Source organism: Callorhinus ursinus, unplaced genomic scaffold, assembly GCF_003265705.2.
Source record: "Callorhinus ursinus isolate GAN/ISIS: 27379988/994484 unplaced genomic scaffold, GSC_fseal_2.0 scaffold75, whole genome shotgun sequence".
In the NCBI taxonomy this organism is placed as follows: domain Eukaryota; kingdom Metazoa; phylum Chordata; class Mammalia; order Carnivora; family Otariidae; genus Callorhinus; species Callorhinus ursinus.
In genome coordinates this window covers 49,855-63,339 of record NW_027397137.1, presented here as the reverse complement: position 1 = coordinate 63,339, position 13,485 = coordinate 49,855, and the positions used below count along the sequence as shown (strand labels likewise).

The window sequence follows — 13,485 nt, the reverse complement described above, 5'->3', positions numbered from 1 at the left end:
CTCTCTCAAATAAATAAATAAAATCTTTAAAAAAAAATAAAGAAAGATGAATTAAAACACATTTGGAGACACCCCCATTTCCTCCAGCATGAGGTGCTTAAATTGTTGCAGTCAGACGGTGGCTGAATTACTTATATATTAAAGACTGTGGGAAATGATTAGGGAGGTTGATTCGTCCTGAGCAGGGGCTCGTCATCTGTGCCCCGTCACGTGTACGGCTTCGTCCGTGGACTGCTGTGTTGGCTCTGAGATTCAGATGCGGACAACAGGCAAATATAGTCCACAGACACCTCTGGACTCTGAAGTGGGGCATGCGAGGAAGTCAGAGGATTGCTCCATGTCTCTAACCAAGGAGGAGGTGAGACAGGAAAGGGTATTTCAAATGCTTGACATTTACTGATTACGTCTGTAAACGTTTGCCTCTACAGTCAGTACCACACATTGGTGGTTTTTCTTGTACCGAGCATGTTGCTGTCTTTCAGGTATATAATCACACCCCCCCCCAAAACAAGAAAGCACCGCCCTTCCCAGATCTCCTCCACACCAGGGCAGAGCAGGAGTGTGCTGAGCCCTGTGTCAAGGAGCCGACAGACCTGCTTTTGTTGGCTCTCAAGACTGCTGGCATGGGAAGCCTGGGGTCTCGCTCTCTTCCCCCCCAAAAACCGGGCCGTCTGCACTGGGTTTAAGTGTGAGGAGAGGAAACTGGGGAAATAGCACTTTCCGTAAAATGACCACAACTGTTGGTGGAGAAAGGAGTGGTAAGGGTGGGAGGACTTTTTTAAAAATGTGTTTTCCTTAAGTGACCAGAATCACAACATTCAACCAAGTCTATTCCTAACAAACCCCCGAAGTACTTAGGCGTTTCCTTAGCTCAGTGAAGACGTGTCAGCTCCGTTATTTGATTAGCGTTTCTGGAGATGTGATTACCTGACCTGGATAAACTCTTCTACTTTCCTAGCCTTTTCTGAAGACTTGCCATGTGACCTCTGGGTGGCTCCCTGCATGGTCACTGACTATATTCCCAGCTAGAGAAGTAGGAAAACTGCTAAAAAATCAAAACCAAACCAAACAAACAAACAAAAAATAACAAGCCCCCAAAACCCAGGGAAGGAACAGCGGAGGGAGCCGTGCATGAGTAAGTGCTCACTCCGTTCCACTGCGAGCCTCCTGACCCGGCCCACAAAGGGATGGCTGCAATGGACTCTTTTCTTTGAATTCTTTGGACAACTTTAAACTGAGAGAATTTGTCACCTCAGGCTATTGTTGATCGTTACACGGTTTTTAAACATTTATGAGAGAGGACAGAATGGGGTAAGATCGGGGATAACAGTTGATTGTACGTGTGTGTGAGAGAGGGAGTGTGATTTGGGGGTTTCAAAGAAAGGACTTTACAAATCAGTTGTCTTTTTTTTTTTCTAAAATTCTTCCTTTAGTTTAAAAAAAAAAAGAATGAAAATATTTTCCATTCAGAAGACATAAACTTACATGTGTGAACTGAGTAGGACGGATCATTTTGCTCTTTAATTTTCCCAAGTTGAGCATTGCACTTGTTGTCAGTGTCCTAACCTGTGGCTTTCAGAAGTTGGGAGGTCAAGAAACACCTCACTGAACAGCAAATTCTTATTTCCTTCAGGCGACTAAATGCGGAAGTGCAGAGAGGAGATAAAAAACTAGCTTCACGGGCGCTGCGTGGAAATTCCACCCAGAGTAACATTTCTTAGCCGAGAGCAGTCTAAACCCACAGGAAATCATATGCAGGTTCTAAGACACATTACCCACAGGTTGTGAACAAAGGTTCATAATGTTTCCAAAGTCAGAATTGTTTACCTTCCTTCCACCTACCCCGGAAACTTACGTAACTTTTTTTTTTTTTCTCCTAAGGATAGGTAACAGATTTTAAAATATTCCGATGAGGTTTCGCCTTACGGCAACCTACACTGACTTCTCCCCGGACAAAGGAAACTGACTGCCAGAAAAAGACCCAAGAACTCTATAATCACTGAAAATCAGTAACAAACTTGCTCTGACAGACACTGTGAGAGTGTTCCTTTCCTCCACCTAGATCACTTACACCCACAGCAAACAAGACAACATCTGGATATTGTTTCACAGGCAAAAATAAAGCACTTTTTTTTTTTTTTTTGCCCCATCATTAAGTAAAGAACCCGTTTTCCACATGCAAACAGCACTTGTAAATTTCCCCCAGATAAGCTTGGAAGTTTTGAATGATTTTAAGTGAGTTTTAAGAGAATCACCACTCGTTCATTGCCTGGGAGTAAAGTTTTTCAGAAATCTCTCTAGCCGGCTGAGGGCTACGGTGTTGACCGAAGCGCATACCTCTTACCTGCAGAGACAGATGCACCGGACTCCTGCCTAGATGGGAAGTTATGACCAGGCAAAGAAATGATCGGTCGATGCAGGTTGCCTTAGGAAAGAGAGGTGTTCAGGTTCTCTCAAAGTGAAGAAAAGTCTCTCCCTGTTCGCTGTCAGTCAAAAACAAGTTGGTACAAGTTTGAGTAGGATTTACCTGAAGGAACTGAAGAGAGGAGGAAAGAGATTGGGAGAGATTGAGCAGAGGGAGGAGGGACGAGAAGGGAGGAGGGAGTAGGGGGGAAGGAGAGGGAGAGAGGGCTCCATGATGTCAGCAATGTGCCTTAAGGAAATCTACAGACCAGCAGAAAATTCTAGTGGACACCCAGTCCTGAGCTCTCTGAACACCTGTAGGAAGGAAAACTAATGCCCTTTTAAAGAAGAGAGCCAGTTAATCTTTGAAGAAGCTTTGGCCACTCTTATCAAAACCTTTTTTTTTAAGGCCCCTTTGCCTATAAACCATAAATAAATAACCAGATGATCTCTCCTAACCAGCGCTCTTATACCCCATGTTCCCTCCTCCTCTTCCCTCCCCCACTGCAAATGAATGTTAACAAAAAGCCCTACTTCTTGGGGAAAAAGCAAAGCAAACTCATACAGGTGACACACATATCAAATATATAGAAGCAAAATGTCACAGAGAAAAACTCTGTGTTTTTAGCTCAATCTCCCTATAGCCTCCGTTTTCCCTGACCAAAAAAAAAAAATTAAAAAAATAAATAAATAAATAAAAAAAAAATAAAAATAAAGAAGTTGGTTAGATATAGGTAAAATTGGATTCTTCTGGATCGTGGAAGTTGGGATTGAGGCTGGTTTCCAGCGTTTGTGCCCCAGTGTCCATGCTTTTATGAGAATCAGTCGCAGATTTCCATCCTTGAAGCAGAAGTCTAAGGGGAGGTCACTGTCTCTGGAAATGGAGGCAGAGTTTCCTTCTGGAATATAGCTGTATGTCCTTCCTACACCGAGCCATTTCTTGTGGCCATCATGCCAAGGCCTGTGTGGGTGGCCAGTCTTCCTGTGGCCAGAGTGCACACGGACTCTGGCAAGCCCTCAGAGGAAGGATGGCTTTCCCACAGGTGCCTTCCCCGGTGAGATCCCCTGCACTGGTCCAAAGGCAACGCCCAGGGAAACGAAAGGTCTCTGTCACAAAGGTGATGATGACATACTCATGTGTCCTCTGCACAGATTCCTTGACAGGGTCAGGGCCCTACAGCCGCTTTAGGCTGGACAGAAGAGGGGGTGACTCAATCCATTTGTTGGAAGCAAATGATATGTCCCCTCCGCTGAGTTCTGGGTTCTACACCCCTGTGCACCACCCCACTTCACCTGGGTACAGCTGTTGCCCTCTGGGGGCTCAAACTAAGTGGGGGCAGGAAGGGGTGAAAGGGGGAAAGTCTGAAACTGCCTACTTTATCCAACCCCCTCCCTTGACTCCAAGTACTGGCATGAATCATGCCCTTTTTTCCTATTCGCCAATAGGAACGGTACATCACCCTTTCGTCCTTCTCTTTCCCAGGGAGCAGGGGCCAGCCTGCGAGAGTAGCGTGGCCCCCTCGGAGAAGATGCTGGGCTCTCCGGGGGCTCAGGGCTGGAGAGAACGAAGAAGACATGTGGGGTGCAGGCGTCTTCGAGCTGGCACTCTTACTCCAGACCATGGAATCGGATGCCCGTCAGAGGATGTGATAAGAGGCCCATATAAAACAGGGAAACACAGAGGTCCAAAATAACAAGAAGGGGAAAACCCAGCTTCAAGGCCTGACTGTATCCTACCCCAGGTGGTTTGTACAGGCTGTCCCATTGGCCTGGAACGTTCTCCCTCAGATCTTCATTCGCCCAGATGACCCCGGTCAGGACTTGGCCCAATGGCACCTCTTCAGCGGGACTGGGCCCCCATCTCACATGGCCATAACCCAACTGGGTCCCTACTTCTCCCTTTTAGTCTGTATGCCATTTAGTACTGTCTAAATTGTCCCGACTCTTTGTCATTTGCTGTCGGTTTCATTTAGCACTTTACCGCACCTGTCTTGTTCACTATGTGTCCCTCAAGGGACACCTGGCACATCACAGTCTCTAAGACAATTGTCAAGTAGATTGATAAAAGATTATAAATGGACAGTACGATTTGTTACGATCGAATTTAATTCTTATTTTCTTACTTTTAATCAGTATTTCCAGTCTCAGCTCTAATTAGTAAACTAACATTTGAATACTTTTTCTCAGTTTATAAAGTTCTTTCAGAAATGTTATTCATTTGATGCTCAGACCAAAAAGGCGCGATTAGTTTAAGGGCAAGGAAGTGGGAGCCAGAGAGGTTAAGTGATGTGCTCAGAGTCACAGAGCTGGAAGGGGGTGAGGGGTGAGGCTCAAAACAGCTCTTCTCTCTCAGTCCATGCATTTTTCATTAGGCTACATTCTTCTCAAATTAGTCTATTGTGGGCATACATAGGCATGTGTCAATTTCTTTATATATCAAGTCATACACTACATGAATGATAATCACAGTCTAATACTCTGGCAAGGTTTAGTTCTTAAAAGATCGTACACAGCCGAGCTCATATTCCTTCATGACACACTCTTAAAAATGATGAAAGAAGAAAATGAGTTTAAAATAGTATGGATGCATGAAATCATTTAACAGTTAAGACGATATGCTTTATGTTGGTGATGTTTAACCGTTTTTGTTCATTTGCATCAGCTGGGGCTACATCAACAATCAGATGTTGAGATTGTAGATACGACAGAATTCACAAAGGAGATGAGGCATTATAAATGCATGATAAAGTGTTGAGTCGTTCAGTGGGAAAACTCTAGAAAAATATCTGTGAGATTTCTGTCACAGGGGACAGATTTTCCTTGGCATGTTTTAATAACTGAATGATCTAAGTATTTCCAATGCTACATGAGAGAGAGAAATGGGACAAATTACTAATGTTGACAAAAACCATTTTGTGTCACCCAATCTCCCTCCCATCCAGTGAGTGGAATCTGCTTTTACAACCCACTTCTAGGGAGGAGGGTCCAGAATCTGCAATCAGATCACTTCAAAAAACATAGCTAATCATCTTGTAACTGAAAATAGTCAGTGTTACTCATCTTTTAGCCTAAAAAAAAAAAAAAAAATCAATGAATGTTCAGTAAATCTTCCTTCTTTCCTTCCTTCCTTCCTTCCTAGTTAATTGAAAGCAAGACTCTTACATGTGTCAAATTTTAATACAGTATACATCTAAAATCTGAATTTTTATCCAAAGTTCTAATATGATGTCCGAAAACTGGACAGAAAAGACCACAAGAGCTAGCTCTTTTAGGAGAGCCATTTTCCAAGAGTAATTTCCAAAAAAGAAAAAAAAAATGCTGTAGTGCTTCCAATTCCCATCTTGGCTTAAACTGAGACATAAAAACCTTCCCGTGTGATAAGAGGGAAAAAGCACATTTTTACCTTTGACTAGATTTATTTAAGTTGCATTAGATATGGGACTATTTACAGAAGATTATGTCAGTTTTTAAAACTTCCTGGAAGCCGCCTATGACCCCACCGGCTTCAAGTGTCCTCCACAGGCCAGACAGGATTTGGTCCCGTGCCTCCTTTGCTCCCACAGCCCCTAACCCGGAGATACATAAAACATCCCATTCCCATTTGAATGCAGATGAGCCATGGAAAATGAAGAATGCCCATCTCAATCCTTTCAAGACTCTGTAGGCCAGAGCTGGGGGCCTGCTTGCCTTTGACCTTGCCAGTGGGAGGCTTGTCTCAGGAAGCCACAAAGTTGAAATCTTGTCTTGGAGTGGCTCTCTAGAAGAAGCTATTGCAACAAGTGTGTGTGTGTGCAATTTATTAAAGTGCTCCTGGGAGAAATCTCCCATCCAAGTACTAACCAGGCCCGACCCTGCTTAGCTTCCGAGATCAGACGAGATCGGGCGCGTTCAGGGTGGTATGGCCGTAGACGAGAAATCTGAGGGAGAGGAGGGGAGGCCAGCAAGGGAGGGATGAAGTTAAGTAAGGGGGCAGTTTTAGGCTCAGGCCAGTTCCTTGCCTGAATCTGGAGGGGCTTATGGAGTGAAAGTTGCATCTTCGATGAGGGAGCTGGACTTTCCCGCCCCCGAGCAGCCACCTTTGCTAAGAGTGGAAGTGCTAACGGTCTCCCACTGCCCTGGTGCTCTGGTTTTCTGTATCTGCAAGGAAGTGGGTCTAGTAGCCAAGGGCAGTCTTATGAAGTGGGTTGGGGGGGTGGCTGCAGGGCATCAGAAATAGTACTTATGGAAGCCTGCGAATGCACACCCAGAAGCTGAGAAGGAGGTCCGAGGGGATTTGGACAGACCACCAGCAGCATAGTCTCATCCTGTGAACACTGGAAGTGTTCCTCCCACTGGTACAGGTTCTCCCCTTACTGTGAACCCTCACTCCCTCAGCAACCCCTACCCTCCTCCTCCACCATATCAGTTTCCCACTCAAAATAGAATTGGGGAGGGAGGCCCCTGGGTGGCTCAGTTGATTAAGTGTCAGACTCTTGGTTTCAGCTCAGGTGATGATCTTGGTGTTGTGAGATCGAGACCCCCATTGGTCTCCAAGCTCAGCATGGACTCTGCTTGAGATTTTCTCCACCTCCCCTTCCCCAACTCAACATGCATGCACTTACTCATTCTCTCTCAAATGAATAAATAAATCTTTAAAAAAGATAAATTTAAAAAATTAAAAATAATAAAATTGGGGATCTCAGCACTAAAATTTGGAATTTGACTTAAGATGCACATGGTTTTTTTTATGCACAAGGGCAGTTCCTCAAGGTGCTGGGAGGACCCTAGCAGGGCCTTCCAGCACCACATCTAGACTACTTTGTTACTGATATCATATCAATCTAATTTGATTCATAACTAAATCTCTTTGCTGGGTTACAAAGACCCACATTCCCAGGACTGGAGTAAAGGGCAGTTCAGCAGAAAGATTGGGAAATAGCTGAGTATAAACAGTGTGATAAGTGCTGTATGATGGAAATATTCTAGAAGCCCACAGAAAGGGCAGTGGACTCTGCCTGGGAGTTTAAAGGTAAGTTTCAGGAGGAGGGAATGATGGAGTTCAACTGACAAGGTTTTCATAGGCAGGGAAACAGGTGGGCTGTAGGCATTACAGAAAGAAGGAATAGAACGAATAACAGTGAAGATGAATCAAGCCAACTGAGCTCCCCCTTGGGACATCTCAGAAATGCAGCTCTAACCTTAGCCTCGTGGAATCTTGTCCAGAGAGCAAGAACCACAAAAAAAAAAAAAAAAAAAAATGGATTCCATTATAGAATCATTAGGGTGTTTCACTGAGTGTGAAAATGTATAGGTCAAGTTGGCCTTAGTATCGCCTCATGAGCCTGAGAGTTACCCTTCCCTTAGTAACATCTGAAGAATGAAGGCCACATTTTTATTTAGTTAACATTTTGTTGATATTAATTTTTGTGGCTAAGTGATTCGAGCTCACTTTTGTTCTCTACCATTTCTACCTTCCATTCGGAAATTTCAGTCACCAAGCAGAACTGAGCTTGCCCAGAGCTAGCCCCATAAGTCCCATTCTATCCGGGCAACTCATCAGCTCTCCAGGCCGTCCTGTGCTTAAACACCTCATCTCTCCTCTTTGCAGTCCTGCCTCGTCCACCGAATATCTCTTCATGTTGTGGCTCTGAGGGAGAGGGAAGCTTTTACTAGCAGTTATGTTCCAAAAAGGAAGCAAAGAGAAGAATCAGAGAGGCTTAGTTATAGCTCGAAGGAACCTACAGGTCATCCCAACCAGTCTCTTAATATTTCGAGTTAGACTCTGAAGACCAGAGAGTGACCTTCATAGTGTCCACAGAGCCTAAAACCCAGGATCTACACCAACATCTCATTGAAGGTCCTCATACACTGTGCTATACTACGTTAGTCCCTAGTTTTACATGTTTGTGCACATATAATTTATTCAAGTGGCAGAAACCCACATCAAAGCTTGTATTGGTGTTAAAAGAAATGTGGGTATCAGTTCGACGTTGTCAGGATGTGAGAACATGCCCTTTGACTCATTCCCTCCCCAGATTTGGCTGATGGGCTTGGAGGCTCAAGCCGATGAAATGTTAGTAGAGCAATAAGAATAATTACTCCAAAGACGCGGGCATGAGAAGTTCTCCTAGTGGATACTACACCAGATCAGGCTGGAAACAAAGTAGTGTCCTCAGGCATTTGATGCAAAATGGAAGCAGGTGGCAGCCCTTGTCCCAGAGCTTGCCCTTTGCTTTTGGTGCTTCCATGGCTGATCACTGATGACACATATAATACCTCTGAGGAATACAAAGATTCAGAGTAGTCTCATTTTGCCTTTCAAGGATTGTTACCAGTTCTAGCATTCTCTCTCTTCTCTCCTTCTTCCCATAACACGCATATGGCCCAAACAAGGTCCCTGTGGCATTAACTTCTTCCTGCTGTCAGCTTGCCTCAACCCAGAACTCACAAGCCACTCGAGTTTTTTTTTTTTTTCCTTAATTGAGGTTGAGACAGATAGGGAAGCAGATAAACACACGTTTGGCCCTCTTCTGTTGAATACAATCATGACCAAACATGCCAAGTTTTAGGGCATCATTTAGAGGAATGTGGCTGTTCTGTGTTCCATGAAGGACCTGCAAGATTTTGAAATTATCAACACAAACAACAAATTCTGAAAAGGAGCTTAACAAGCCAACTACCCAAGTCATAGAGGCTACCGACTGAAAGAGTAAGGCAAAGCAACAGTTTTTCAGTAAACCTAATGGAAAAGCTGGCCTTGTAGTTTTCCCAGATCTGGTGACAAAGCCACTTACTCCTGTCTGATGGAAGAAAGACCTCTTGCATAGAACAGGTGGATGGCCCTCACTGAATTACTTGAAAGGTCAGTTGTTCTTGAACTTGTTATCATGTACTGGCTTTTAAACCAGGTCCCATAGGACACAGCGCCTCCAACTAGTAGATCATTTGCCCTGTTCACTCTTCTAGCAGATTTCCAAAATTACCTGTTCCCTTGTCCTTTGGGGAGAAGCAGATGGGACTGAGAGCAACCTCCAGGTGGTGACTGGAGGTTTCTCTATCTTCCCACCACCATTCCCAACAAAAAAGAATTCCTCCTCAGGAAAACACAGAGGTTTTCTTAACATGCTTCTTTAATGGAATAGCACAAAACTTATCCTAACATGCAAAAGTTACTTAACAGAAATGTAATCTCCAAGCTATTGCTCTGAAGAGTGAGCAACAATCCCGGTTTTCCGATGCTTCTCCGAGTTTTAGGTCTGAAAGTCTCATGTCCTGGAAAATCCCTCAGTCCCAGAAAAACTGCTATGGCTGATCAGCCTATTCCCACACGTGTCCTCAGCTCTTTTGTAGTCAACTGCTAAATTCTTAATACTTGGTTTGGAAATAAAAGTGTTCATATAAGCATGATATCCTAATTTGTTAGCACCAAACTGACCTTTGCTAGGGCATGTGTAAAATCCAGTTTTGTCAAACGGGAAAATGTGATACAAGAAAAGCCAGATATAAGAAATGCTCACCACTCTGTATAAAGGCTGGACACCATCCTTTAAACCTCCACTGAGTGAGTTGGTGATTATACGTCCCTACCTGTCACATGGCTTGGGAGTTCGTGAGTTATAGAGCATCACCAACATGAACCCAGCAGTGTCCAGTTTCCCCTTGCCTTATTCAAGTTGGACTTTGTTGCTTTAGCTGTTGTTGGTGCAACCTTATACTTCAGGTTAAATACACACAATTTGTTTCTGGTTCACCTCAGAGCCATGTTTCTGGTTCACCTCAGAGCCACTTTTACTAAGTGAACAGTGGCAGTTCCCATCAGTGAAAGGTATATTGTAGTGTATGGTTTTCAGTGTTGAGAATATGGATTGGTAAACAGAAATGCACCAGCTAGCTACAGGGTAGAGTTACCATCTCCAGGTCATTGCAACTGATATGATGCCACCTTCCTTTCAAAGCCTAACAGTATCACTGACCTGGCAATGTGTTACATGCATTAATTCACTTCTTCTATTGCCATCTTATTGTTGTTTAATCCTGAGCCAACTATACAGGTAATCTGCTAGACCAGACAGTGATAGGTGCATGGCCATGGACCCTATCTCCACTAGATGGCCAAAGACAATATTTTATACATGGTAGGTTGAATCTGTGTCTGAGACTCCAAGAGCTACACTTAGAATATTTAAAATAGAAGAATACAAAAAATGCTAGTATCACCGTGAATAATTTCAACGATCAATTGGGGAAGACAAAAGCAGTGAATTATTCTAATTTCCCCCGTTTTCATACTTAATGACTGCTCCTTGGTTATTGATAAGCTATATTCTTCAGCTTTAAAAAAAAAAAAAAGCACCAGGTTGATGGTGCATCTTTCTTTTTGGGCTGGAGATTTCAAAGGACAAGCAAGGTGTGCAACTCCATCTGCTGTTGCGGATACTAACCTTCCTCACCACTCTGCATCAAACTGTCCCCTCTCTACAGGCCTCATTGTTCTGACACTTCTTGACCTGATATTTGGGTTCCTGAGAACACACAGAGCCTTTTCCACTTCTCCCAATTTCAGTCCCTGGCTTTACCTCAGCCCACTGGTTGCACATTGAATGTTTTCCAGCCCTTTATTTTGTGTAGCAGATAGTGATACTATTATGCTGTAACTCTTTCATTCGTAATGCCCTGAATAACTTCCCTATGAACCCATATAGCCCCTATCTCTGGTAGCCACACAAAATAATATCATAAAACATTCTACTTCTGCCTCAGTACCCCTATTTCTACATGACATAAATGCAGGAAGGCCTAGGAGAATTTTCAGGACTCATTTTAGGTATTTACTATTAGCAGAGCTGGGTAAGCAACTAAGGTTTTTACTTTGGGATCTTTCCCATTGCAGAATTGTACCTTTACCTAAATATTCTAGTTATTGTGGAAAAAGTGAGTGATGCAAATTGGCTAAATTATGCAAAGTGCAAGATCCCACCCGAGTTGTCATAAACTCTGAAGGACTTCACACCAAAGATGCAGTATGAGTGTAGAAAGAGGGTGTTGTGCACTCCTAAAATACCAGCTGTGAACCCCATCTTTTCCTTGTCAACCTCAGCAGAGTGTCCATGCTGCTTAGGTAAACCCTGCCTGGAGAAGGTGCAGCTCTACCCAACGCTACACACATGTGTTAAACAAAAAAATGGGCCCAAGGGGAGGGTTGTCCACGGTCACTCATGTCCTTGCATGGCGCTTCATCTTATCAAGTGCCCTTGTAGACACTGCTGAGTCACCAGCAGAACAAAGAGATGATAAAGAAAGCCAATAAAAGGATGCCTTTTTTTTTTTTCTTACTGTTCTCCTCCTTGATGGTCCGGCCTGAATAAGAGAATCTGCAGAACTCTGAGGCAAGCCTGGGCTCCTGAAAGCCAGGCGGTGCCAACTTCACCTTCCTCAGCAGTTGCTAGGACCTATCCAGGCTGGAAATGGCATTGACTGGATTTGCTTTACTCCCTCACTAAGAAATATTCCTTGGGTTATTTGTCCTTCATGCATTTATTTTCAGCCACAGGCTGGAGGACATTTCTGTCTCCATCATCTGTTCTGTCCCATGAGCTTGGGTTCATCACTGTGGTCCCCCTCGTCCAGACTGAGCGCTGACTGATGATTTGCTTCTTGTCACACTATTCCCGTTGTTGGCTTTCCGCTAATCACTGAAAACTTGCCTGAGCTCACTTCCCTTCTGAAATCTGTGTGTACTTACTAGGCAGCGGTGATGCCAAAGGCGCAGCGTTATGGTCTATCAGTCAGTAAATAGCACTTATCGCTCAGTGAAGCACGCACACCAACCGAAGTACTTGGATTATCAGCTTAGACTCACATTGATCTCTTGGACAAACATCATCATGTTTTGTTTTTCAAATTGCTTAATGGTATATCTTATCTTACTTGTCAGTTCTCACTTTACAGTGCGAGACTTAACAGAAGAATTGAACGCAAAATGTCAGCCTTGCCTCAGAATGCTGAATTATATTATTTCTTTCCGGCAAGCAGTACAATATAATGGAGAAAAGTATAGGTTTAGTCTCAGACTGGTGTGGATTTGATTCTAGAATGGCTTTGTACTAACAGCATGACCGGGGGTAAGGTAACTCACTTCGCTGAGCTGGTTTTTGCATGAGTGAACTGAGAGAAGCAGATTTACCTCCTGGGTTCTTGTGCAGCTTACATGGGGGAGGGGGTGGGAAGTGTCTGATTCCCAATGTCCCCTGACAGGAGTGCTCTGTCAGGGGACACTGGGGAGCAGAGTTCTATGGTGAGGGTGGCTGGTATCAAGACACTCTTCCTGCCCATTGCGCTTGGCCACTGTGACAGGATACTCATTTGTTTTGCCGGAACTCACGCCCACTAATGGTCCTGTGCATATCCCTGTTCTAATACCTAGATTATCCTTTCTTTTTCTGTGTTTGAATTGTGGGACAGATAAACTGGATACTCCAATTCCTTTAAAATCTGCTGTGTTTTTACCAGTCCTTATGCAGGGACCCTGAGGCTGGCTTAAAATACCTTAAATGATTTGCATTCCCTAGAAGTCCTGCTTCTTCGAAGGGCAGCAATGTACGTCTGAGTGTTTTCTGAGTATTACTCTTTTTTTTTTTAAATCGAAAACCACTTGAGTAGTCAAATAGTTTAGATTACTTGAATAAATAGAACTTAATTAGCTCATTCCTAGGAACCTTGACTTTTATCACACCAATTTTCCTGAAGTGCCTTGCATTGCAACAATTAGCTATAAGGTTTATGCCACTTAGTTAAGCATTGTTTCTTGACTTTTATGGGACATCAGTATTCCCAGAAATCAAGCATGGGACTCTATCTCCTATCTTGGTTATAAAACCTAAGGTAGGTGGCGGAGCAAGACGGCGGAGGAGTAGGAGATGTGGCTTTCGTCTGGTCTCAGGAATTCAGCTGAATAGGGACCAAACCATTCTGAGCACCTACAAACTCAACAGGAGACCGAAGAGGAGAGTAGCAACAACTCTCTGAACAGAGAAGCGACCACTTACTGGAAGGTAGGACGTGCGGAGAAGTGAATCCAAGGCGATATTCGGGAGGATAGACGGC

The 13,485-nt window shown here is 43.9% G+C and overlaps 1 protein-coding gene across 3 annotated transcripts in view; it reads right to left on the bottom strand.

Annotated features, from left to right (window-relative positions):
- The window catches only part of KCNJ15 (potassium inwardly rectifying channel subfamily J member 15), a 75,848-nt gene that overhangs the window by 36,478 nt on the left and 25,885 nt on the right, over positions 1-13,485 (bottom strand). Inside the window, exon 1 of one of the 3 annotated variants that reach the window (XM_073887042.1) lies at positions 2,345-2,498. The exons of the other annotated variants lie outside the window; for them this stretch is intronic. The gene's annotated coding sequence lies outside the window, so the exon portion shown is untranslated. Of the gene's footprint in view, positions 1-2,344; positions 2,499-13,485 lie in introns of those variants that run through there. 3 annotated transcript variants of the gene reach the window in all.